At 44.2% G+C, this 23,081-nt stretch overlaps 1 protein-coding gene across 1 annotated transcript in view; it reads right to left on the bottom strand.

The window, feature by feature from the left end:
* Positions 1–23,081, bottom strand: part of LOC114236130 (potassium channel subfamily K member 13) — a 122,556-nt gene that overhangs the window by 73,071 nt on the left and 26,404 nt on the right. The window lies entirely within an intron of this gene.

Below are 23,081 nucleotides of genomic sequence, written 5' to 3'. Positions count from 1 at the left end.
CCACTTGAAGAGTGAGCAGAATGGAAACCAAGGATCAAAGTGTCCCCAGCAAGCGGCTCTGAGCACACAGTGGTAACACAATGAATACTTGGTGGACTCAGAAAACATATACCAACACTTAATTAAAGAAAACCAGAAGGAATAAAATGGAATAAAGCAAGAAGATGGGACACTGCCAGGCAAAGGTAGACTTCATCACTTGTTTGGGCAGCTGTAAAAAGGGCGTGGGCACTAAGCCATTCTGTTTAGGCCTATATCTCAGCTCTATCATTTATGAGCTCTGTGACCTTGGACATGAAAACCTAATATCCTCATGCCTCAGTTTCTCCAAATGTAAAATAGGAACGGCATTGCATAAGGCTATTGTGAGGACTGAATGAACTAGTACTTAGGTCAGTGTTAATGGTTATTATTAGCTCTTCTTAAAGATGAACATTTATTGAGCACTGCGCTCTCATCAATGTCTAGGCCTTGGGATATAGAAACAAAGGACTGTGCCACTTCCTAGTTCAAGGTTGACCACCCAGCCCAGATGGGCACGTTCCAAAGGGCTTTCCTGGGGAATCCTCAGATATCCCAGCCATAGAAGCACAGCCAGGGGTAGGGCCCCACTGCAGAGGGACACAGAAAACACTCATTAAGGGGTGTCTTGTGGTGACCAAACCCACCTGGCCAGGGCAGAAGGGCATCTGGGGTAGGCAGTTCAGATGTCCTGTAAAGCATCTTGCCCAAAGACGGGAGTTCAAGTCTGGCACTGAGCTGGCAAGGGGAGTTTGTTGAGGGGTTATTTTTGCTGCCTCTCTGACATCAGTTATGAGTCAGTTTGCTGTTACTGATTTTATGAAAACTTGGGAGAACAGAAGACCACCACTGTACACCACCACATTGCTCAGGACTCAATCACTTGTAAGAAATGAACTCCCAGTTTATGCTAGTTTAAGCTGAAAAGGAAGACTGGCTCATATGACCAGATTAAGAGAAAGCAGTCTTTCACTCTGGGACAGCTGGCTGCAGCCCCTAAACTGGTATGAAGATTCTTTTTTCAGCTCTGTCTCTCATCTCAGCCTTTGCATGTTGGCCTATTGGGAGATAATTCTAGTGTTTCTGCATATATTCTGAGCAAAGCTGAGTATTAGCAGCTATGTTCAAGGATGTTTCCAAAACCGCTCTGAGGCATGGAGCAGACTTTAAAAAAAAAAAATTTATGTATGTATGTATGTATGTATGTATTTATTTTTGGGTGCATCGGGTCTCAGTTGCAGTGCATGGGCTCTTTGTTGCGGCATGCAGGCTTCTCTCTAGTTATGACGTGGGGGCTCCAGACTGCATGGGCTCAGTAGTTGCAGCACGTGGGTTTAGTTGCCCTGCAGCATGTGGGATCTGCATGTTCCCTGACCAGGGATTGAACCCGTGTGCCCTGCATTGGAAGGTGGATTCTTAACCACTGGACCACCAGGGAAGTCCCCGCATGGAGCAGATTTGCTTACATTCTAGGATCTGGCAATGGTGTCTTAGGTATGACACAAAAATCGTAAGAAAAAAATAGGTATATTGAACTCCATCAGAATTTGAAACTTTGGTGCGTCAGAGGACATTATCAAAGGACAATCTGCAAAGTGGGAGAAAATATTTGCAAATCATATATCTGATAGGGGTCTAGTGATAAGGGTCTTGTATCCAGAATACATGAAGAACCCTACAAGTCAATAACAAAAAGACAAACAACACAATTTTAAAAATGCATAAAAGACCTGAATAGATATTTCTACAAAGAAGATATACAAGTGGCCAATAACACATGAAAAGACATGCAACCTCATTAGTTATTAGGGAAACGCAAACTAAAACTGCAGTGAGATACCCACTAGGATGGCAATAATAAAATGGAAAATGACAAGTGTTGGTGAGGATATGGAGAAACTAGAACCCAGGTACTTTCCTGGTGGGATATAAAATGTTACAGCTGCTGTGGAAAACAGCATGGAGGTTCTTCAAAAAGTTAAACATAGAATTATCACATGACCCAGCAATTCCACTCCTCAATTTATACCTAAAAAATTGAAAACAAGTACTCAAATACTTATATATGAAAGTTTATAGCAGCACTATGTATAATAGCCAAAAGGTAGAAACAACCCAAACGTCCATCAACTATGAAACACTGATATATACCACAATACAGATGAACCTCAAAAACATTATGTTTAATGAAAGCAGCCATACCCCAAAGGTCACAATATTGTATGACAGCCTTTACATGAACTGTCCTAAATACATTCATCCACAGAGGCAGCAAGCGGGTTGGTGGTTGCCAGGGGCTGAGGGGAGGGGCTGACTGGGGGTGACAGTGGGATGGAGTTGTTTTTTAGGGTGATGAAAATGTTTCAGGACTAGATACAGGTGGTGGTGGCACAACGTTGTGAATGTATTAAAGGCCACTGAACTGTACGTTTGAAAAAGGCAAATTTTATGCTATGTGAATTTCATCGCAATTAAAAAAAAAATAAAGCTAATGTCTCCCTGTGGGAAAGACGTTGAGCACATTTGTTTGCAGTCCCTTATAAGACTAGGGATTTCCTGCGTTCAGGTTCCTCAGTTGGAACACAGGCCCACAGGGGGGGCAGCGTTCACCTGGGCCTGCTGTACACGGCTTCCCTGGGATGTGAGGGGCAAGGGGACCACGTGAACATGAAGCTCAAGCTGCCTGCTGTGCTGAAATGAGCTGTCTACTCGGGCTTGTTGTTACCTCCCCAGCAGAATCCATGCAAGTGTGGTGAGCTCACCTAGCCCAGGCCTGCTTGAAAGCCCTCCCTGTTCCCTGATGATCATGGGCCAATGGGGCCTGCAGAGCTTGCCTTCCAAGGGTGCCGTGTGCCACAGAAACGAAATGTACAGTGGAAAATGCCAGGCACACCCTATGCTTGCTTTCACCCCTGTAATGCCAAGAAGATCTGTGGGCAAAGCAAGCGCCAAATACCCGTGACTTAGTGACACCTATTCCGAGAGAACAAAGATTTCAAAGCAGGCTTCAAAAAAACATCAGGAGGGTACTGACTGGGAAGGGGAACAGGGTTTCTCTGAGTGTCTTATACTTTGATGTGAGTGGTGGTTACATGGCTATAATATATGTGAAGAAGGATACAATCAATAAATGTTTTTACATTCATCAAGCTGTACACTGAAGATTTGCACACTTGACTGCATATATGTCATATCTCGTTAAAAAACTGTGGTCCAGGGAGAGACAAGCAGAGAACAGTATGCCTGGAATACATCCATTTAAATAAATTTTAAAAATCAAGCAAACAAACATACAAAGAGAGAAAAAATCTTCTGCAGCAGACTAAACATCGTGTCAGAGCAAGACTTTTAGAATGATGTGTGCAATCATAGTATATTACAGCGGTGGGTCTTAATCCCGGCTGATTGAAAACTCACCCGAAGAGGTTTTCATAAATACCCACGCCTGGGCACCCCCAATGGAGAATCTGATTTAATTGGCCCTGGGGTACAAGATGATTTTGTAGCTCCCCAGGTGGTTCTATCAGGGGTGGACAAGCTATGACCCGAGAGCTGCATCAGCCTGCTGACTGTTTTTACAAATAAAGTGTTACTAAAACACAGTCCTGCACATGCGCATTCGTTTACATAACGTACCTGGCTGCTTCCACACCACAATGGCCAAGTTGAGCAGTTGTACCAGAGACCATGTAGACTAAAACATTTATTCACTGGCCCTTTACAGAAAACGTCTGCTGATCCCGGCATCAGATCAGGACTGCGCATTCGAATCACCCGGGGAGTTTACAAACCACTCAGATGTTCACCACTACCTGCAACCTTCCCTAGCCAACTCTTCAGGGATAGGGCTTGGGCCTGATGTCTTTGTAAATTCCAGGAGATTTTCACGAGGAGCCCTGAGTTCCGAACCAGTCCCTTGATGCTTTGGGTTGATGCAGTTCCCAGGGGAGCCCAAAACCAGCAGCCGTGGGCTGGCTCCCCAGCATCATCTGAGGAACTTAGGAAGACTCGGAGTCCCAGCTGTCACCCTTCAGGTTCTGAATTCCGAATCAGAAGGTCTAGGGTAGAGTCCATCAACTGCTGCTATTAAAAAATCAAGAAGCAAACAAAAAAATCCCCCAACTCCTCTCTGTGTTTGGGAATACTGACATTCAGGGGCTGAAACGAGACCAGATCCCAGCCCAGATCCAATATTTCAAAGGCATAATTCCACCTGGACACTGGAATTGATACTGACCAGGGTTCTTGGCCGTCCGCAATCAATAGAAATTAACTAGAGGCCAGACAAGAAATTCAGGCAAGGCTTTATTGGGGCCCCTGTGGCCGCAGGAGGGAGCGAAACAAGTAACATGTTCCCTTGCTCTCTCCCTGTGAGGGGGCTGCCGGGTTCCTTACATGGGGTGAGGGTAGGGGTGTGTCCAGGGGCTGGGCTGGAGCGGTGGCTTAGGTGTTTTGCCCACCCCTCTGGCGGTGTTGAGTGCAGGGGGCATGTGCACTACCCAGCTTTTGCTCTGGACACCCTGTTTTTGCTCCCAGTTCTTCAGAAGAGGCAGTTGGGTTTTTCTTTTTTGGTCTTTTTGTATCTTTTGTCCAGAATTTGCCCCGACAAATTATTTTTAGTCCCTTATAGCTTCTCTGTAATTTGTAGCTCGAGGAGATGTTTGTCCAGGTGCAAGCATTGCAGCACTGCAGCAAAGGGTCCCAGGTCCCAACCTCTCTCAGAGTGTGCAGTGAATTAGTGGGAGTCAAGTGATTTTGACCTGACTTTGGCTTTAAGTGCAAACAAGAGAGTAGGTTCTGCCCAGGCCACGCTCGGAGGACACCCGAGAGTCTCTGCTCTGCAAAGGAAGTGATCAGAGAAGGACCAGCAACTGCATCAGGGATAAGGGCCACCCGCAGAAGAGGAAACAGTCACTGCGGGCTGCTACACGGTGAGGCCGGTGCTTACCTAACAATGAAGTCCCTCAGGACAGTCAAGGCCATCTGCTTCCAGAAGAGAAACCAGCAATTTATTCCTCACTCTCAGGATGACTCACAAGAACATCCTGAGAATCAGGAGCACGAACCTCCTGGTGGTAGAGATGCAAAGAAATACGCAACAAAACTGCCCACAGGGTGCTAATTAACATATATGAAAGCAGAGTGGGCGCAATGTACATATGCAGTCATCTATGTTGGAAGGAGCATGTTAACCTCCATGGTCCAGAGGACAAGGAAGGGCTGCTGTAATTAAGTCAGGGCTTCACTAGGCTTTTCAAGGACTAATAGGATTTGGTGAGGTGACGCCAAGGGTTCTCAAACTTGGCTGCAATTAGAATCACCTGGGGAGGTCTTTTTTTTTTTAATAAATTTATTTTTATTTTTATTTGTTTTGGGCTGCATTGGGTCTTTGTTGCTGCGCACGGGCTTTCTCCAGTTGCGGCGAGCTGGGGCTACTCTTCATTGCGGTGCGCGGGCTTCTCATTGCAGTGGCTTCTCTTGTTGCAGAGCATGGGCTCTAGGCGCGTGGGCTTTAGGCGCACGGGCTTCAGTAGTTGTGGCATGCTGGCTCAGCAGTTGTGGTTCGCGGGCTCTAGAGCACAGACTCAGTAGTTGTGGCGCACGGGCTTTGTTGCTCTGCGGCATGTGGGATCTTCCTGGACCAGGGCTTGAACCCGTGTCCCCTGCATTGGCAGGTGGATTCTTAACTACTGTGCCACCAGGGAAGCCCCTGGGGAGGTTTTTAAAATCCAGAGGCCCAGGCCATGCCCCAGACCACTTAAATCAGAATCTCTGGGGGTGGCAGCCAGGACCAGAAATTGTTAAAGCTTCTCAGATGATTGCAATATTTGGCCAAGTTGGAGTGCTAGGTCTACACACTGGGAGGTCCAAGGGAGCTGGTTCCAGGATGAGCAGTAGAAGGCTGTCTGGAAGGAGGAGGAGAGCATTGTGCGGAGAGGCCAGAGGCTGGCCATGAGCTCACGGGTGCTGAGGGCAGGCGTGGCATTACGTACAAGTCCCTAGAAAGAAATCAATGCAGCACAACCACAGGGCTCCACCGGGAAGTGAGCCGCAAGGCTCATGGGAGAGCTGCAATGGGAAGTTTGGGTTGTTTTTTCCTCTGGTCCAGGCCATTTTGAGCCCACCATATTTGGGGAGCAATTTTAGACTTACAGAAAAGTTGCAGAGATAATACAGAAAGTTCCTGTATGCTCTTCACCTCGTTTTTCCTAATATAAATATCTGATATTACTATGATACATTTGCCAAACCTGAAAAACCAACAATGGTACATTACTATTCACTGAACTCCAGACTTCATTTGGATTTCACCAATTTTTCCACCACCATCCTTTTTTTTTTTCTGTCCCAGGATCCAATCTAAAATGGCATTTAGTCATCTAGTCATCAGGTCTCATTTGTCCCCACCCACCATTTTTGAAGACTCTATTTGACCCAGTTGGTGCTTTGTCCTTATAAACATTTTTTTGTTCTGTCTTTAAGAATATGTAGATTTTAATCTGAATTTTACCAAACCTGAAGAAATTTCATTGAGAAACTATATTTTCCTCAGTGAATTCCATCATAAACCATTTTAATCCCTCAACAATTTTTCCATTCTGTGCTGTTAAACTATTACCATGTTTTTCCCATTTAAAATATTCTTTTCAACAGGAGTTTTTCCTGCTAAAATATTACCAAAAATACATGGTTCTTCAATTACTTTTGTCTGTATGAACGCTGTCCATCATGGCTTCTGACAATCTGAGTTTGCTTTGATGACCGCATTTCAATCAACAGCACTTTCCTGGGTCAAAATCTGCATATCCAGATTGTGCCAAGGTTGATTCCTCTGACTAAAAAAGTCAATTTTTATTTTTTGAATTGAGGTATAATTGACATACATTGTATTACTTTCAGGTGTACAACATAATGGTTCAGTATTTGTATAATATTATATATAATCTTTCTCAAGATTGCTTTGGCTATTCAGGGTCTTTGGTAGTTCCATATAGATTTTAGGATTGTTTGTTCTATTTCTGTGAAAAATGCCACTGAGGGGAAAAAAAATCAATTTTAAATGTGCATGCATGTTTCCTTCCGTTGGTTTTATTTTGTGTAGGTGTTTCCTATTATACCTATTTTTTCCCAGTTCAATTGTTTTGTACTTTTCAAACTTACCAACAAATAAATGAGTTTCTCATTTGTAACATTTTATTATGTTCAGTGTTAACTGTTGCCAGTTTCATTTTGCATTGGATATTTCTACTAATAACATTTACTGATAACTTGGATAAAAACAGATAATTCATATTCTTTTGGGTAAGCCACGGAAGAATTGAGCAGCTCTTCTCAGATATTCCAGGAATGCCCCACTGTCCAGAAGTAATCTATTGTATTGCCCATCCAGTTCTTCTGGATGCTTGAGCTCACTTCACATGCATGGTCTGGCAGAGCAAGAACAAATGGGGTCAAATGGGTCAAATGACCTGCCTCATTAAAAAAAAAAACGGCAGGGGGCTTTGATTTTTTGACGCCTGTACCCCAGCAGCACTGCCTTGCCCACAGGGCACAGTGTAAATGGCACTCTTGGAATTGCATGGGATGGCAGTCGGCTGTGCAGCCAGCCGTAGAAGATCAACAAAAGACAAGGCACAAGAGCAAAGCAGAACAAGCAGAATAGGATTTGGGGCAGAGACACGGGCACCAGAAATGGGCCAAGGCAGAGGCGTGGCCAGCCCCAAGCTGCTGAACTTCTGGCCTCCCCCCTTTAGACCCCTACAGGAGTGGAGTCTATTGCAGCACCTGTAACACGACACAGCGACCCACCTACGAGGGCTGCACCAACGGGCTGCAGCCAGGAAATCACCAGAGAGGGTAATTCATCTGAGGAGATCAGAGGCCTTATTTAGGTAAAAATGTTCTCAGAAGGTTTAGCTGTAATACTCTCGTGGTAACCACCTGCCAGTACAGAGGGAAAGTGGCTTTATCGTGGCTGAGCCACCAGGGCAGAGATGCTGCATCGAGGGAGAGGAGGGAGAGGAGTCTTTCTCTATATCCAGAAAGAGAAAGACTCGACCCCTTCTCCAGATGCCCCCGATGGCCTTTTCCAAAGTAGAGCAGGTCAACAGCTCTCTGCTTGGTCTCAGGACAAAAGGAAACATTTCACTGTGCCTCCCACGCTGCCCTCTCCCACCAGCAGCTTAGAATAAGTGAAACCAACAGAAAAGGGGCACAGCTGGGAAATAAAAGATAACTAGGCTTGAATAGTAAATAACAATTCCCTTCCTGCTTTCCCTGGGCTAAGCGACCACATCTATGAAAGCCACCGAGGAGAGGTCTTACCGGTATGTGAAATGTGGCATACATTCAGAAAAAAGTGAGTAAGTGCGCAAAAGGCTTGAGCATCTGTGTAACCAGCACCCAGTCAAGAAATAGAAGATTTCTAGAACTTCAGATGAGTGGTTGACTTTCCAACTGCTATCTGATGAACCAGGACAGTTGTTTTTTTTTTTAATTTTTATTTCATATTGGAGTATAGTTGATTTACAATGTTGTGTTAGTTTCAGGTGTACAGCAAAGTGATTGAGTTATACATATATCTATTCTTTTTCAGATTCCTTTTCCATATAGGTTATTACAGAGTATTGAGAAGAGTTCCCTGTGCTATACAGTAGGTCCTTGTTGATTATCCATTTTATACATAGTAGTGTAGTAGTATATGTTAATCCCAACCTCCTAATTAATCCCCCCCCCAACCATGTTTCCCCTTTGGTAACCATAAGTTTGTTTTCTAAGCCTGTGAGTCTGTTTCTGTTTTGTAAATAAGTTCAGCTGTATCATTTTTTAGATTCTGCATATAAGATGATATCATATGATATTTTAGGACAGTTTTTTGATTCGCGCCACATCTGAGATTTTGTTGGAGAAACAGGGCTTTGTTCCACAAAGATCCTCAAGATCCAGAGATGTCAAGATATGTACCTGGGGGTTTTCAACGTTAGCGATTTTAAGGCCACACTCAGGGAATTAATTATTAAGATGCAGAAACAGGGAGTTCCTGATTCAAGACGTCCAGGTGAGGCTCTGGGACGTACATTTTTGAAAACACCCCAGGAGATTTGATAGCAGATGGTTCTCAAAGACACCCCACTTTGGAGAGCCACGCCCTGAATCTACAGAAGCTTAGTGCAAGAAGCTTAGTGCCATGGGAATCCTGTAGGTCCTTGTTACTCAAAGTGTGGTCCCAGCCCAGCAGCAGCAGTGGCACCTGGAAGCCTGATGGGAATGCAGAATCCTGGGCCCAACCCAGAACATATGAATCATATGTATTAAATGAGATCCTCCAGGTAACATGTGCACATCCAAGTTTTAGCAGCATATCCTGGGTTCATGGAAGACAGAGTCTCAACAGGGTAGTGTTGCCCTGACAGAGCATTTAGGAAATAGGTGGTTTGGCTGTGAACAGAAATGCTTGATATCCTGCAATGTACAGGACAGTCAACACATTAAAGAAGCATCCTGCCTCCTGCAGACTTTCAGACATCCCGCTGGATATTCATGGGTACAGAAAACCTGTCCGGATTTATCTGAACTTAGAACCTAATTCTTGTTTACCCTTTTGAGGGGCACCATTTTTACATACACTGAAATTTCCAGGAATGCAACTGCTGTATAAATTGAGGGAAGAGTCAACACTGATTTTAAGTATTACTATGAGTTGTTCACCGTAAGTGATGGTTCATTTTATGTGCCAACTTGACTAGGTGAAGGGATGCCCAGAGAGCTGGTAAAACAGTATTTTTCAGTGTGTTTATGAACATGTGTCTGGAAGAGATTAGCACTTGAAGCAGTAGACTGAGTAAAGATCACCCTCACCAAAGCAATGGGCATCATCTAATCAGTTGAGGGCCTGAACAGAACAAAAAGGCTGACAAAGGAGAATCTGTTCCCTCTGCTGGAGCTGCGACATCCATTTTCTCCTGCCCTTGGACATCAGGGCTCCTGGTTCTCAGGCTTTGGACCAAGATCGGGACTTACCCCATCAGTCCTCCCAGTTCTCAAGTCTTTGGACTCCAACTGAGTTAAACCACCAGCTTTCCTGGTTCTCCAGCTTGCAGACAGCAGAATGTGGGACTTCGTGGTCTCATAACCACATGAGCCGATTCCTATAATAAATCTCCTCTTATTTCTGTCTCTCTCCCCCATTGGTTTCGTTTCCCTGGAGAACTCTAACACGCCATCTCAGATTATCCCACTGCGGAGGGTAGTGCAGTTGTGTGTAGTACAGCATACCTGTCGGTCTACCTGGAGGTGTAGCACCAGACTATTTCATCAGAATCAGACCCTAGAATGGATTTATTAACGTACATATCATTTTACTATATTTTCCTTTGTTTTCTTCTTTATGTTAAAATTAAGTCAATATACTGTCTTTTTTGAAATTATGTGTACAGACAGCTTATTTTGTTTACACAATCTCATTTCAGGATAGTAAAGGAATATCTTATTTGTTAAAGTTTCATTTTAGTACCATAAGAAAACTTTTGAAATAAAAAGGAAGTTATTGGGTATGACAGAGCTAAGAAAAAATGCCCTGATTGAACTGCCTCATTTTTTAGATAAAGGATTGAAACCCAGGGAGGTAGAGTGTCCAAGGTCATGGGGTAACTTGCATCAGTAGGACCAGATACCCAAGAATCCAGCCCCTACCAGGACTGGCTTTCTGCCCCCCAGCACCGCCCACGCAGCCTGCCCAGCCATCTGGAGATCTCGCTCCACTGAAAACCTCCTTCTCTGCCCCTGCTCTTACCAAGGCCCTGGGGAATAATTTGTAACATCATGTAGCTTCACAAGGAAGCACAAAACCTTTGCTGGACTCCCAATTATGATTTTTTTTTTAACCCAGGATCTTTTCCTTGGAGACAAAGAAATTACAAATTACAAAATAAATGGAGCCCTTGTTCCTGGCTCTCTCAGGACACAAATTGCTGCCTGTCCTTGTCTGTTTGCAATTAGATTCAAGGGACTTCAAGAAAATTGACAAGAAGAAAAAAACAATAACTTCCTTGATTCTGGAAGGCAATGGATTTTGTACCTAAAGATCCAGTGCCTGAGATGCTAAGCCCATTAATACACTATCACCCTCAACGACAACGACCACAGGGTGGGTGGCACCTAATCTGTCCCCACAGTGTGTCCCCACAAAAGTATAGGGACTTGTGTTGCTCAAATGTTGGTTGTTCTGCCACTTGCTTTACCCTGCATGTGAAAATCAAGTGACAGCTTTGCCTCTAACATCTATCATTTCAGGTAAGGGCTAGAGAGGAGGTAAATGAGGGGAGGGCTACTTCCCAGAGCGGGTAATAGAAGCTAGCATGTCCTCAGGTGAGGCTGAAGGACGCTCACCCAGTTTCATACAGAGCTGAGAGAAGGAAAGGTGAGTCCAAAGGGGCCGGAAGCAGGAAGGAGCGTGGAAGATTGGAAAACCAGAAAGGAGACCAGTGTGGGTAAGGAACAGTATTACTGAAGGTCGTAGGAGTACGGCTGAACGCAACCCCACCACCCTACTATTTGTTAATAGCAAGATGGAGTTGGAAAGTAGTCAATCCCCAAGTTTAAGATGACAACGCCTCATAAAGGGAGGGATTCCCCGGGACTCTCCCACCTTCCTTGCCAAACTTGAGTAGCGCAGAGTCTTCTCTTGGCCTTAACCCATGGGTCATCCCATGAGGACACACTGCCTGGGAGAGAAACAGAGAATGGATATCACCCTCATGAGACAATTCTGGCAGAATTCGTCAGATGATCACACAAAGGCTTCAAAGAAATTTTTTAAAAGATAAAATTATCAAGCAAGTCACAGAGTCCCCAAACATGGGCACACATGTTGCAACGAGGGCAGTGTGACTTGTTGCCGGCTGGGTGCTTCTGCTGTGTCAGGAGAGAGAACAGGCTTCTGACAATCTGTGTTTTCAGAAACTCATCAAAGAAAGGCCTGTAGAATAATAGATTTGAGATAGTCTCTATAGAAAATAATTTTACTGCTTTCAGGGAGGAAAGGGTCCAGAGAGAAAGTCCCAAAATGACTCAGTTCCTGACACCCATAGAGAAGGCAGGGAGGGGGCCAAACAGCATGAAAAGGAGAAGGCGCGGGGGGTTGAGCAAAGCTCTCATTCCTCCGGTCCTAGAGGAGAAGCAAGATTAGGAGGTTCTGCCAAGAAGAGGAAAACTGATGTTGAAGGAAAACTAGGCACAGGAGCAAAGTAAGGGGGTTGTCAGAAGAAAGGGGAAAGATCAGCAGAGAAAGAATGGAGGATGGCAAGTGGACAAAAGGGCTGACCCCTGGCTGCCAGAAACGTGCAGAGATAAAGACGGGGCAGCTTTCAAGGAAGCTGAGAGGCTGATCTCAAGCATCTGGACAAGATCCATGCTTCACTTAGCCTAGGGAGAACGGAAGAAGAAAAGAGAAGTCTTCGGAGGGACACGATGCACTTACAGGTCTCTCTGGCCCAAGGGAGGGAAAAAGACACCTATTTCTCCTTGGTGTGGAGAGGGTGCTCTAACTTCCCATGTATTTTTCAATCTCCAAAAATACCTGCATTATTTTTCATGGGAAAAGCTCCTGGATAAAATCACCCAAGTTGCCATTAAAATTCCCGAAGTGTTAACGAACACAAAATTCCTCAAACTCTAATGTTCTAACACGGTAGATTAAAGCTTTCCAATTCGACTAGAAATCCGGAAAACAGAAACCAGCAGAGAGATGGAAACTTAGTGTGAACATCTGAGAAAACACACCATACTGATTTAGAAGCTCCAAGAAAGGCTCCAGTTCCCAAGGGCTATATATAGATAAGGGAAGGAATTTCACAGGGGTTGGGGGAGGGACCCAGGAGAGAAGATACTGTTTATGTAATTGATTCCGATAACCAGGATCGGGGCAGGAGAGAAGACAGCGTTCTGAGCCTGGCTGTGTGCAGTCAGGGTTGAGATTATATGACTCCTGGAATCCCATCATCCAGGATGGAGCCCTGCCTTTGTCACGAGGCATTTGAGCACATGCAGGATGTTTACTTAACCCCTCGAAGCCTCAGTTTTCTCTCATCCACAGGTGAAGATATTCCAGTAAGCGGAAGAGCTATGTGCTGAGTCTGGCATCCAATGAGCTTCCTCTGCGATGGTGGCTACAGTCACCTGTACCCCACCACAGGTGTACGTCTCCACCTTCAACCAGAATTAATGGAGCACCCCCGTATTCGCAGAGGAGTTCACTCCAATGGGCCATTCCTGAAGATGAGACCCCCCCCTCCCTTGTCTCAGTACTGGTTTTACCATGCAAAGGACAAGACACCCTCACTGGGATCACTGATCCAGGACAAGCTATCAGAGTAGAGACAGGCTGGGACTTATGATGAAGATCTCAGAAAAAGAGTCCCGTGCCCATTTTGTACTGGGAGTGACTTCAGTGAAAAAGCATGGTTCTAAACGCCTTGCCTATGTCATTCCTTCGTTCCGCAGCACAACTCCGTGAGCTGTGATTATTATCACCCCGTTACTGATGGAGAAACTAAGATACAGAGGAGTGAAGCATCTTGCGAGGGGTAAATCCACAGATAAGCTGCAGCCCACTTAGTTGTAACGCATGCAGGGCATCTGTAGGAGTCAAATAGCTACCCTAAGATGCAAATACAATTTTATAAGTAGCAGATCTTCAGAATATTTTTCAAAATCATTCCACTGTTTCACGTGTACAAATCAAAGCTACAAAAATAACCACTACTAATTGGATAAAATTATTGTTTTCCTTTGTTCAATCCACCGCTTCACACTTAAGATGCCTGCCTAATAACCTTGAGGCTGATTAGGCCTTGTCTTCTACGAAGTAGGCAGTTTTCTCTCCAGGAAACAGAAAAGCCTTATGTCTTGGAGATCACAGGTACTAGCTAGAAAGCAGTTTATTTATTTATTTTTAATTTTTGGCCACGCTGCATGGCTTGCGGTGCCCTAGTTCCCCGACCAGCGATTGAACCCGGACCCTCGGCAGTGAAAGCGCGGAGTCCTAACCACTGGACCACAAGGTAATTCCCTAGAAAGCGGTTTATTAAGTGTCATTTCATTATGCAGTATCTACTTCGAGTTCAGACTCCATTAGGGTCAAACATCACTGAGCTTTGAGAATGCGCCAATGACAAAAAATTAAGCCACAGAAATGCACCCATGGCAACTATTCTGGAGTTTTAAGAAAGTAAAGTGAACTCACTTCCTTGCATCAGGGTTCCTAAATAAAGCTCTTTTTAGTTTTGTTCTTTTTTGACTGTGGCCAGTCCCTATTTATCCAGGTGTAGATTATCTACACTATTTACACCAAAGTGGGATTAATGCCAAAGAAACTTTATCTAAGCCCTTAGGTACTTCCTAACATAGAAAAAGCAAATTAATTTTAATATTGAGTTGCAAAGGGAAAGGCAGGAGAAAACTAAGCCCTAGGTAATGTGCTAATAGAACAGCAGCTCAAAAAAATTCCAGAGCTGCATAATTAGTCAGGTGTATATATATCTATCAGAGAAGGAAATTTGCTGGGGTGGGGGAAGAAACCATTCGGTATGTCAAAGCCAAATACACACAATTTGGGGACTGTTTGCACTGCTTGCCTCCCCTGGAAGGAAAAATTAAGTTTGTTTGGTAGAAGAAAGAATGTGGTTCTGGGACTTTCTCCCTTAAGCAGATGTTCCAAACCCTTCTGAATAATTCTGTGAACATCATGCCCACTCGGATTTCCACTTTTCTGCTGTATGGTCAGGTTCTCACAGATGTTGACTTGCTGCTCTGATCACACAGGGCTTCACTTTGCTCTGTGATAGCAATGCCTTTCATCTAGAGCCCTCAAAACTTGCCTAAACAATCAGCACTTTTTCCCCACATGCCTCAAACAGAAAACTTGATGATACATTCAAAGACAATTGTTGAGTCAGAAACAATCTAGTAACTCATAGAGATAAATCAATGATCAATTTCCTGAAACCCAGCTAATGGACATTCTATTTTTCTTGGGATTTCTCTTATACATAACTTTCAGGAAAAGGAGGCCATTAACAAGAAACAAGGTGTATCAGAGATTTATTGAGGACATTTACAAAGTCACCAAGGGGGTGACTTGAATAAGGGTGGAGAGAGGTCCATTTTTGATACTTCCTGTACTTGCAGTTGTTCATAACAGTATTGGAGGCCATGCAGAATCCCAAACAAAAACTCTACCTACTGAGACAACAGAGTGGGTTAACATATTTTAGAAATATTTCATCTCAACTCTGTGAAAACCATACACACAGTGTTCGGAAAGAAACACACAAAAGTGGAAGCCTTAACTCTGGTTAGTAAGATAATAGGTGATTTTCATTCTTTAGTTTCAAAGATGGATACAAAATTATTTTTTTAAAGATTCGGAATAGGATCCTAGTATTTCTTGATGACAAGAGAAGCCCATTAATGTGATGAGTTCCGTTCCCAAGGAAATCTGGGTGACGCTTTTAGGGTCTCCAGAAGCTCTCTCCATGATGTGGCCATATCGACATTTAGCTTGAGTGGTCATGGACCTAATACTGTTATATAAATTGCAGCACTTGGAAACTCTAACTAAACTTCCTCCTAAACAAGGAGAGCAAGAATCACAGAGGGTTTTGTGTGTGCGTGTGTGTGCGTGTGCGTGTGTGTGTGTGCGTCATTTAAATAAATAAAAATTGGAGTAAATAAATGTCAATTAAATATCCATTTAAAAATACAGTGTTTTCCATGTACCACCTAAAATGATATGTAGCCCCAGTGGTACTTAAAGAATCCTGCAGTAGGAATGTCTAGTTCCTCTGAATTCATATTTTAGAGCCTATGAAGAGTCCCCAGGTTAGGGCCTGGGATAGAGAGAAGTAGAGAGAGAAACGTGACGCAGCTATAGGAGGCCCAGAGAGAGACTGAGAGTCATCCCCCCAAGTCTGCCCTGAGATTTTGAGAGTGAGCTGGATCCTTGTGATGGATTCTCTCTGTTTGCTTAAGTTAGTGTGTGTGGGTTTTGATACCTGTGTTTGAAAGAGCCGGGTTCACTTTTCTCTCTCTGGCCCTCAGGATGCTGTATACGCTCTACACCAATGGGTGACAACTGGACATGATGCCATGGGGGTTCCTATCCCACATTCCTTTTTCTAAAGGGGAATTTGTGTTGTAGGTGATGTAACCTGATTGCTTAGTCCACAAATGGCAGCTGGTAGGTGGTCATACCTGGGAACCAGGAGCCTCTCTCCACTGCAGCTCACAGGACTCTGAATATTCTCCCATCAGGGATGCGGAACACAATTTGTGGCTGTTGATAACATGGCTGGTTATACTGGGCCATGTCTCAAGGTGTACAGGAAGGGGAGTTTATGTTAAGAGATAAAATAAGATAAAATAAAGGAGGTTTGGGGTTTCCCTCCACCTATTTCCTCCCTGGGGATTTTGCTTTGGCAGTCAAGTTTATCCTGCCTGATCCAACCCCCCAAGATTCAACTGATTGGACAAGGGATAAACACCTGACTTACATATGGCCAATCAGATTCTCTAAGGAATGTAGAGGCGGGACTAAGAAACAGCAGGCAGTCATTGCAGGTTGTTTCAACTCAGGAGATAAAAACTCAGGGGCTGAGAGGTGGCCATCAGCCTCCAAGAGTGGGGGGAGGCAGGAAGCAGAAGTCAAAAACAAGAGATTGAGAAAATGACTGCCGTTTCCTGCTGGTTTTCTACCTCATGGTTTAGGGCTCTTGTGAGGGCGGCTGTGCTTCCTGCCCCACAGGTCCAGAAACTACCCCTCTATTCTTATAATACATTCTGCATTTTGCCTTGAGCTAATCCAAGTGAGTTCTAATACTTGTAAGAAAATGAGGCAGTATAGAAAACATGGTCATACTTACTGCTAATAAAATTGTCCCTAGTATTTATAAGAGAATTAAATGTCACAATGTTTCATTGTAGTTTGCAAGGAGGACTAAGATGATGAGGTATCTCATCATCCGAACAAGTCCGAGAAAGATTGCTCTAATGTGCTGGCAGAAGGAAGAAGCCTTTCTTGGATCCTCACACAAATAACCTGAGAAAAATAAGGCAGCTGATATCAGCAGCAGAAGACATGTTGACTGTAACACTGGCTCTCAAAGAAGATAAAAAGGAAGCTCTGGAGTTTGTTTTACATGGAGCTTCCAAGGCCCTACCTCAGACCTACTGAATCAAAAACTCCAGTCAAGCGGTCAAGGCAGTTACACATTTTCTTAAAAGTTTCCTAGGAGATCTTGATGTGCACTCCTATTAGGAAGAGCCACTTGATCCCAGGACAAAGGGACATCTGAGCAAAGGCAGGTTCTAGCGGTCACAGGTTAACGTAAAGACAAATAATGCTAACCGCAATGGTTCCTTGATGGCATTGGTAGAATTCCTTCCTAGCTCAGAAACACGGTGATTTTCTTGCCCATGATGATAAGCTTCAAACATCCAAAGTGGCTTAAATTATGTTCAATATATACTTCTTGAGGAGGTAGGATCACATGTAATCCATTTTTTTAAAAAAAACGGGTTGAGTTTGCAATGTGCATAAAATTTTGAAGTAACTTCTTCATTGTAGAAATTGGAAAATAAAGATAAGCATTAGGAAAACAAATTACATCCTAGAATCATGTCACCCACTGTTTTGTGATTTATATCACACTGTTGGGTTTCTATCTCTCTCTTTATGTTATCAGGTTATGTATATATTTTTTCCTTATATAAATTGGATATTGTTTTATGACATATTTTCTATTTTATATATTATGATCATGTTCTGTGTAAAAAATATACTTCTTATAGCTTCATTGCATTCCAGTTATGGATGAATTTGTGAGGGTTGGATGAGACAACCATGTGAGGTGCATAGTAGGTACTCAATAAATGGTAGTAGTTACTATTGTTACTATAATGCGCTTAATCATTTCCCTACTGATGGAATATTAGGTTGTTCCCAGGGGTGCGGGTATTCATGTTTTCTTTATTGTATATATAATAGACATTAACTCTTTTCATTAGCTAGAAACATTTTTTGTAGTTGATTGTTTTATCTTTTGTTTTAGGTGTTAAGTACACAGAAGTTTTGTGTTTTCACCCAAATCTCTCAGACTTATCCTTTGTGATTTCTAGGCTTAGAAAGCTAAATTCTCACTATGATATTGGGTTGGCTAAAAAGTTCGGCTTTTTCCATACGATGTTACGGGAAAACCCGAAAGAACTTTTGGGCCAACCCAATACTATAATAAATCTTGATACATGATAAATATCAGTATACAAACATTTAATTCATTAAAATGCTTCTACCAAAATGATTAATTTAGAAACAAATTTAGGACAAATGCATTTCTAGAGAAAACTTTAATTCTAGAGAAAAATCCTTGATAATGTAGCACGTCATCCCGTAGGTGCCCGATAAAGATGCTGTGGTGCACGTGCAATGGGGCCGAGTCCTCCTCCTTCTAGGTGACCTGGGATAGGACTTGACCTCATTAAGACAGAGGAAAAGGAAGCAACTAAAGCAAGAACTCCACACTCCAGTATTTCCTCTCACAGAATCAGTTTTTCTTTTATCGTGTTAACTTTTTTTTTAGGCATTTTATTTTAAATATAGCAGCGTGTACATGTCAACCCCAAACGCCCAATCTATCCCCCCACCCACCCTTCCCCTCTGGTAACCATAAGTTCATTCTCTAAGTCTGTGAGTCTGTTTCTGTTTTGCTTTATTAAACATTAAGATAAGTCACGGGCTTCCCTGGTGGCGCAGTGGTTGAGAATCTGCCTGCCAATGCAGGGGACACGGGTTCGAGCCCTGGTCTGGGAAGATCCCACATGCCGCGGAGCAACTGGGCCCATGAGCCACAACTACTGAGCCTGCGTGTCTGGAGCCTGTGCTCCGCAACAACAGAGGCCACGATAGTGAGAGGCCCGCGCACCGCGATGAAGAGTGGCACCCACTTGCCGCAACTAGAGAAAGCCCTCGCACAGAAACGAAGACCCAACACAGCAAAAATAAATAAATAAATAAATTTATTAAAAAAAAGATAAGTCACTTTGCATTTGTCTCACCTCTGATAACTCATTTGAGCAACCCCTGTTCGGGGCTTTGAGCTGGATCACTGTCCTCTCTGGGTATCAGAAGAAACAGTCACTTTGGAAGATCGTATGAATGCCGCGTTCTCATCCAGTGGCGACAAAGGAAGGGCACAAGGACATCACAGTCAAAAATGCACGGAAAGTAGTTCCATTTATTCATCCACTCAACAAACATTTACTGAGGGCCTGTGGTGTGCTAGGCATTGTGTGCTAGGTGCAGACACACAGAAGTAAATGAGATAGACAGGGGATTCATGGTTCCATGTGGACGGCAAGACCTAAGAGGTACCTGGGAGACTCCCCACCCTTCCCCATGGAGTGAATGCTGAAGCAGAAGTGATGACATACAATGTAATGAGACAAAGGAGCCAGAGCGGGAAAGTGGCACCCACCAGGGACTTCCCTGGTGGCACAGTGGTTAAGAATCTGCCTGCCAATGCAGGGGACATGGGTTCGATCCCTGGTCCGGGAAGATCCCACATGCCACGGAGCAACTAAGTCCGTGCACCACAACTACTGACCTTGCACTTAGAGCCCATAAGCCCCAACTACTGAGCCTGCGTGCCACTACTACCAAAGCCTGTGCGCCTAGAGCCTGTGCTCTGCAACAAGAGAAGCCACTGCAACGCAATGAAGAGTAGCCTCCGCTTGCTGCAACTAGAGAAAGCCCGCACATGGCAGCGAAGACCCAATGCAGCCAAAATAAATAAAAAGAAAAGAAAAGAAAGGAAAAGGAAAGAAGAGAGGGAAGGAGAGAGGGAGGGAGGGAGGCAAGGAGGGAGGAAGGGAGGGAGGAAGAGGCACCCACCAAACCCCATTAAACAAATCCCAATACAGCCAAGCCAATTATGTGATAAATCAGCATTTCCAAATGCCAGGCACTAATTCAGCTACAGAATAAGACCATTTAAGTTATCGAGAAAGATTTAGGACTGTATTCCAGAGCTCCATTAATGAGGATTTGATTTAAGTTTCCACCCACGCAAGGTCAAGGAGACCTTCGTGTCTTCTGGGAGAGAGACACCCTAGAGAACTGAGACAGCTCATAATGTTCTCTGCAAGTGAATGGGAGAGAGGAATCCTCAGACAAGCCCAGTACTCCCTGCTCTCCTTGGGTCCTTTAACCCTTTAACAATATTCACACCACATCTAATTTAGGCTGGGCACACCTGCAGGATTACGATTCCTTGGAATACAGCATCAGAAAGCATCCACCATTCTCCCTGACTCACTCTGGATTTGTTGAAAATGCAGAGGTGGCAAAGAGTAATCAGGGCAATGGTAATAGCTTTTATTAAAAAAAAAAAAACTATCAAGGAAGAATAAAATCAAGTGGAAGTGGAGCTGACTCCATCTTTGCTGATATTATTTTGAATTAATTTTTTTCGTCAGTACTAGGAGAACAACAGCAATTCTACATCATGTTTCTGGGGAGCATTATGCTCAACTAATTAATCAGTTCACAGTACAATCTGATGCTTGTGAAGGTGACACAGCAGTCTGGAAAAAGTGTGGGCTTTGAAGCCAGATGGACCTGCTCCTTCTTCTGCCGGCTGTGGGATGAGAAGCAAGTTTCCTAAATCTCAGTTTGCTCATCTCTGAAATGGGGACGTCATCACCTACCTCGGAGTGTTGTTCTGAGGATCAAACAGGATGATTATTATATAAATCATCGCTTAGTACAGTGCCTGGCACACCGAAGGGCTCAACAAATTTAATTATTATAATCTGGGCACCTACCGGGAGTGTCTGCCCAGTGCCCAGAGATTTAGCATCTGGTGCAAAATGGGTACCAGTGGTGGCTGTTTGGTCTCCCTGCCCTTTCAGAGCATCATGATGCTTCTTTAAAGACAAAGAAATGAAGATGCTGATGTCTGAAAAGCTTGTTTTCTGTATCTTGCAACCTACCCATCTTCTTTCCTCACTGGCAAGTTTTCCTTCTAACTCAAAATGCTCCCTTTGACATCTACCTTCCATGTTTCCTTACTTTCTGCCTGCAAACTGCAGTATTTTTCTTTGTTTTTAACTGTGGTTTTACTGCATCTGTGTTTAATAAACTCAGTCCATCAGTTAAAAACCCTTTCCTCTCTTCATTTTATACAAATTGTTGGAAAGAAGAACCTGAAGGGACGGATGAGTTAGCACTGGGTCCTATCTCCTCTCAAACAAACATGAGATCATGAGAATGTAGAGGGTTTTTACAGAGGAGTCATGAAAAACGTCTCACTGGGTTAAGGTTCAAAAAAAAGTGTCTTTAAAAATGGAGCTCCGAGGGCTTCCCTGGTGGCGCAGTGGTTGAGAATCTGCCTGCTAATGCAGGGGACATGGGTTCGAGCCCTGGTCTGGGAAGATCCCACATGCCACGGAGCAGCTGGGCCCGTGAGCCACAATTGCTGAGCCTGCACGTCTGGAGCCTGTGCCCCGCGACGGGAGGGGCCGCGATAGAGAAAGGCCCGCGCACCGCGATGAAGAGCGGTCCCCGCACCGCGATGAAGAGTGGCCCCCGCTTGCCGCAACTGGAGAAAGCCCTCGCACGAACCGAAGACCCAACACAGCCAAAAATAAATAAATAAATAAATAAATAAATAAGAAAATCCTTTTAAAAAAAAAAAAAAAAAAATGGAGCTCCGAGAGGAACCAAGATGGTGGAGTAGAAGGACGTGCTCTCACTCCCTCTTGCAAGAACACCAGAATCACAACTAGCTGCTGGACAATCATCGACAGGAAGACACTGGAACTCACCAAAAAAGATACCCCACATGCAAAGACAAAGGAGAAGGCACAATGAGATGGTAGGAGGGGCGCAATCACAGTAAAATCAAATCCCATAACTGCTGGGAGGGTGACTCACAGACTGGAGAACACTTATACCACAGAAGTCCACCCACTGGAGTGAAGGTTCTGAGCCCCACGTCAGGCTTCCCAACCTGGGGGTCCGGCAACGGGAGGAGGAATTCCTAGAGAATCAGACTTTGAAGCCTAGTGGGAATTGATTGCAGGACTTTGACAGGACTGGGGGAAACAGAGACTCCACTCTTGGAGGGCACACACAAAGTAGTGTGTGCATCGGGACCCAGGGGAAGGAGCAGTGACCCCAGGGGAGACTGAACCAGACCTACCTGCTTGTGTTGGAGGGTCTCCTGCAGAGGTGGGGGGTGGGTTGTGGATCACCATGGGGACAAGGACGCTGACAGCAGAAGTTCTGGGAAGTACTTCTTGGCGTGAGCCCTCCCAGAGTCTGTCATTAGCTCCACCAAAGAGCCCAGGTAGGCTCCAGCGTTGGGTTGCCTCAGGCAAAACAACCAACAGGGAGAGAACCCAGCCCCACCCATCAACAGTCAAGTGGATTAAAGTTTTACTGAGCTCTGCCCACCAGAGCAACAGTCAGCTCTACCCACCACCAGTCCCTCCCATCAAACCTCTTAGACAGCCTCATCCACCAGAGGGCAGAGAGCAGAAGCAAGAAGAACTACAATCCTGCAGCCTGTGGAACAAAAACCACATTCACAGAAAGACAGACAAGATGAAAAGGCAGGGGGCTATGTACCAGATGAAGGAACAAGATAGAACCCCAGAAAAACAACTAAATGAAGTGGAGATAGGCAACATTCCAGAAAAAGAATTCAGAAAAATGATAGTGAAAATGATCCAGGACCTCGGAAAAACAATGGAGGCAAACAAAGATCGAGAAGATGCAAGAAATGTTTAACAAAGACCTAGAAGAATTAAAGAACAAACAGAGATGAACAATACAATAACTGAAATGAAAACTATTAGAAGGGATCAATAGCAGAATAACTGAGGCAGAAGAACGGATAAGTGACCTGGAAGACAGAATGGTGGAATTCACTGCTGCAGAACAGAATAAAGAAAAAAGAATGAAAAGAAATGAAGACAACCTAAGAGACCTCTGGGACCACATT

The sequence above is a fragment of the Balaenoptera acutorostrata genome, chromosome 3 (assembly GCF_949987535.1).
Source record: "Balaenoptera acutorostrata chromosome 3, mBalAcu1.1, whole genome shotgun sequence".
Classification (NCBI taxonomy): domain Eukaryota; kingdom Metazoa; phylum Chordata; class Mammalia; order Artiodactyla; family Balaenopteridae; genus Balaenoptera; species Balaenoptera acutorostrata.
The sequence above is the reverse complement of the archived record's forward strand: the minus strand, read 5'-3'. Positions and strand labels throughout refer to the sequence as shown.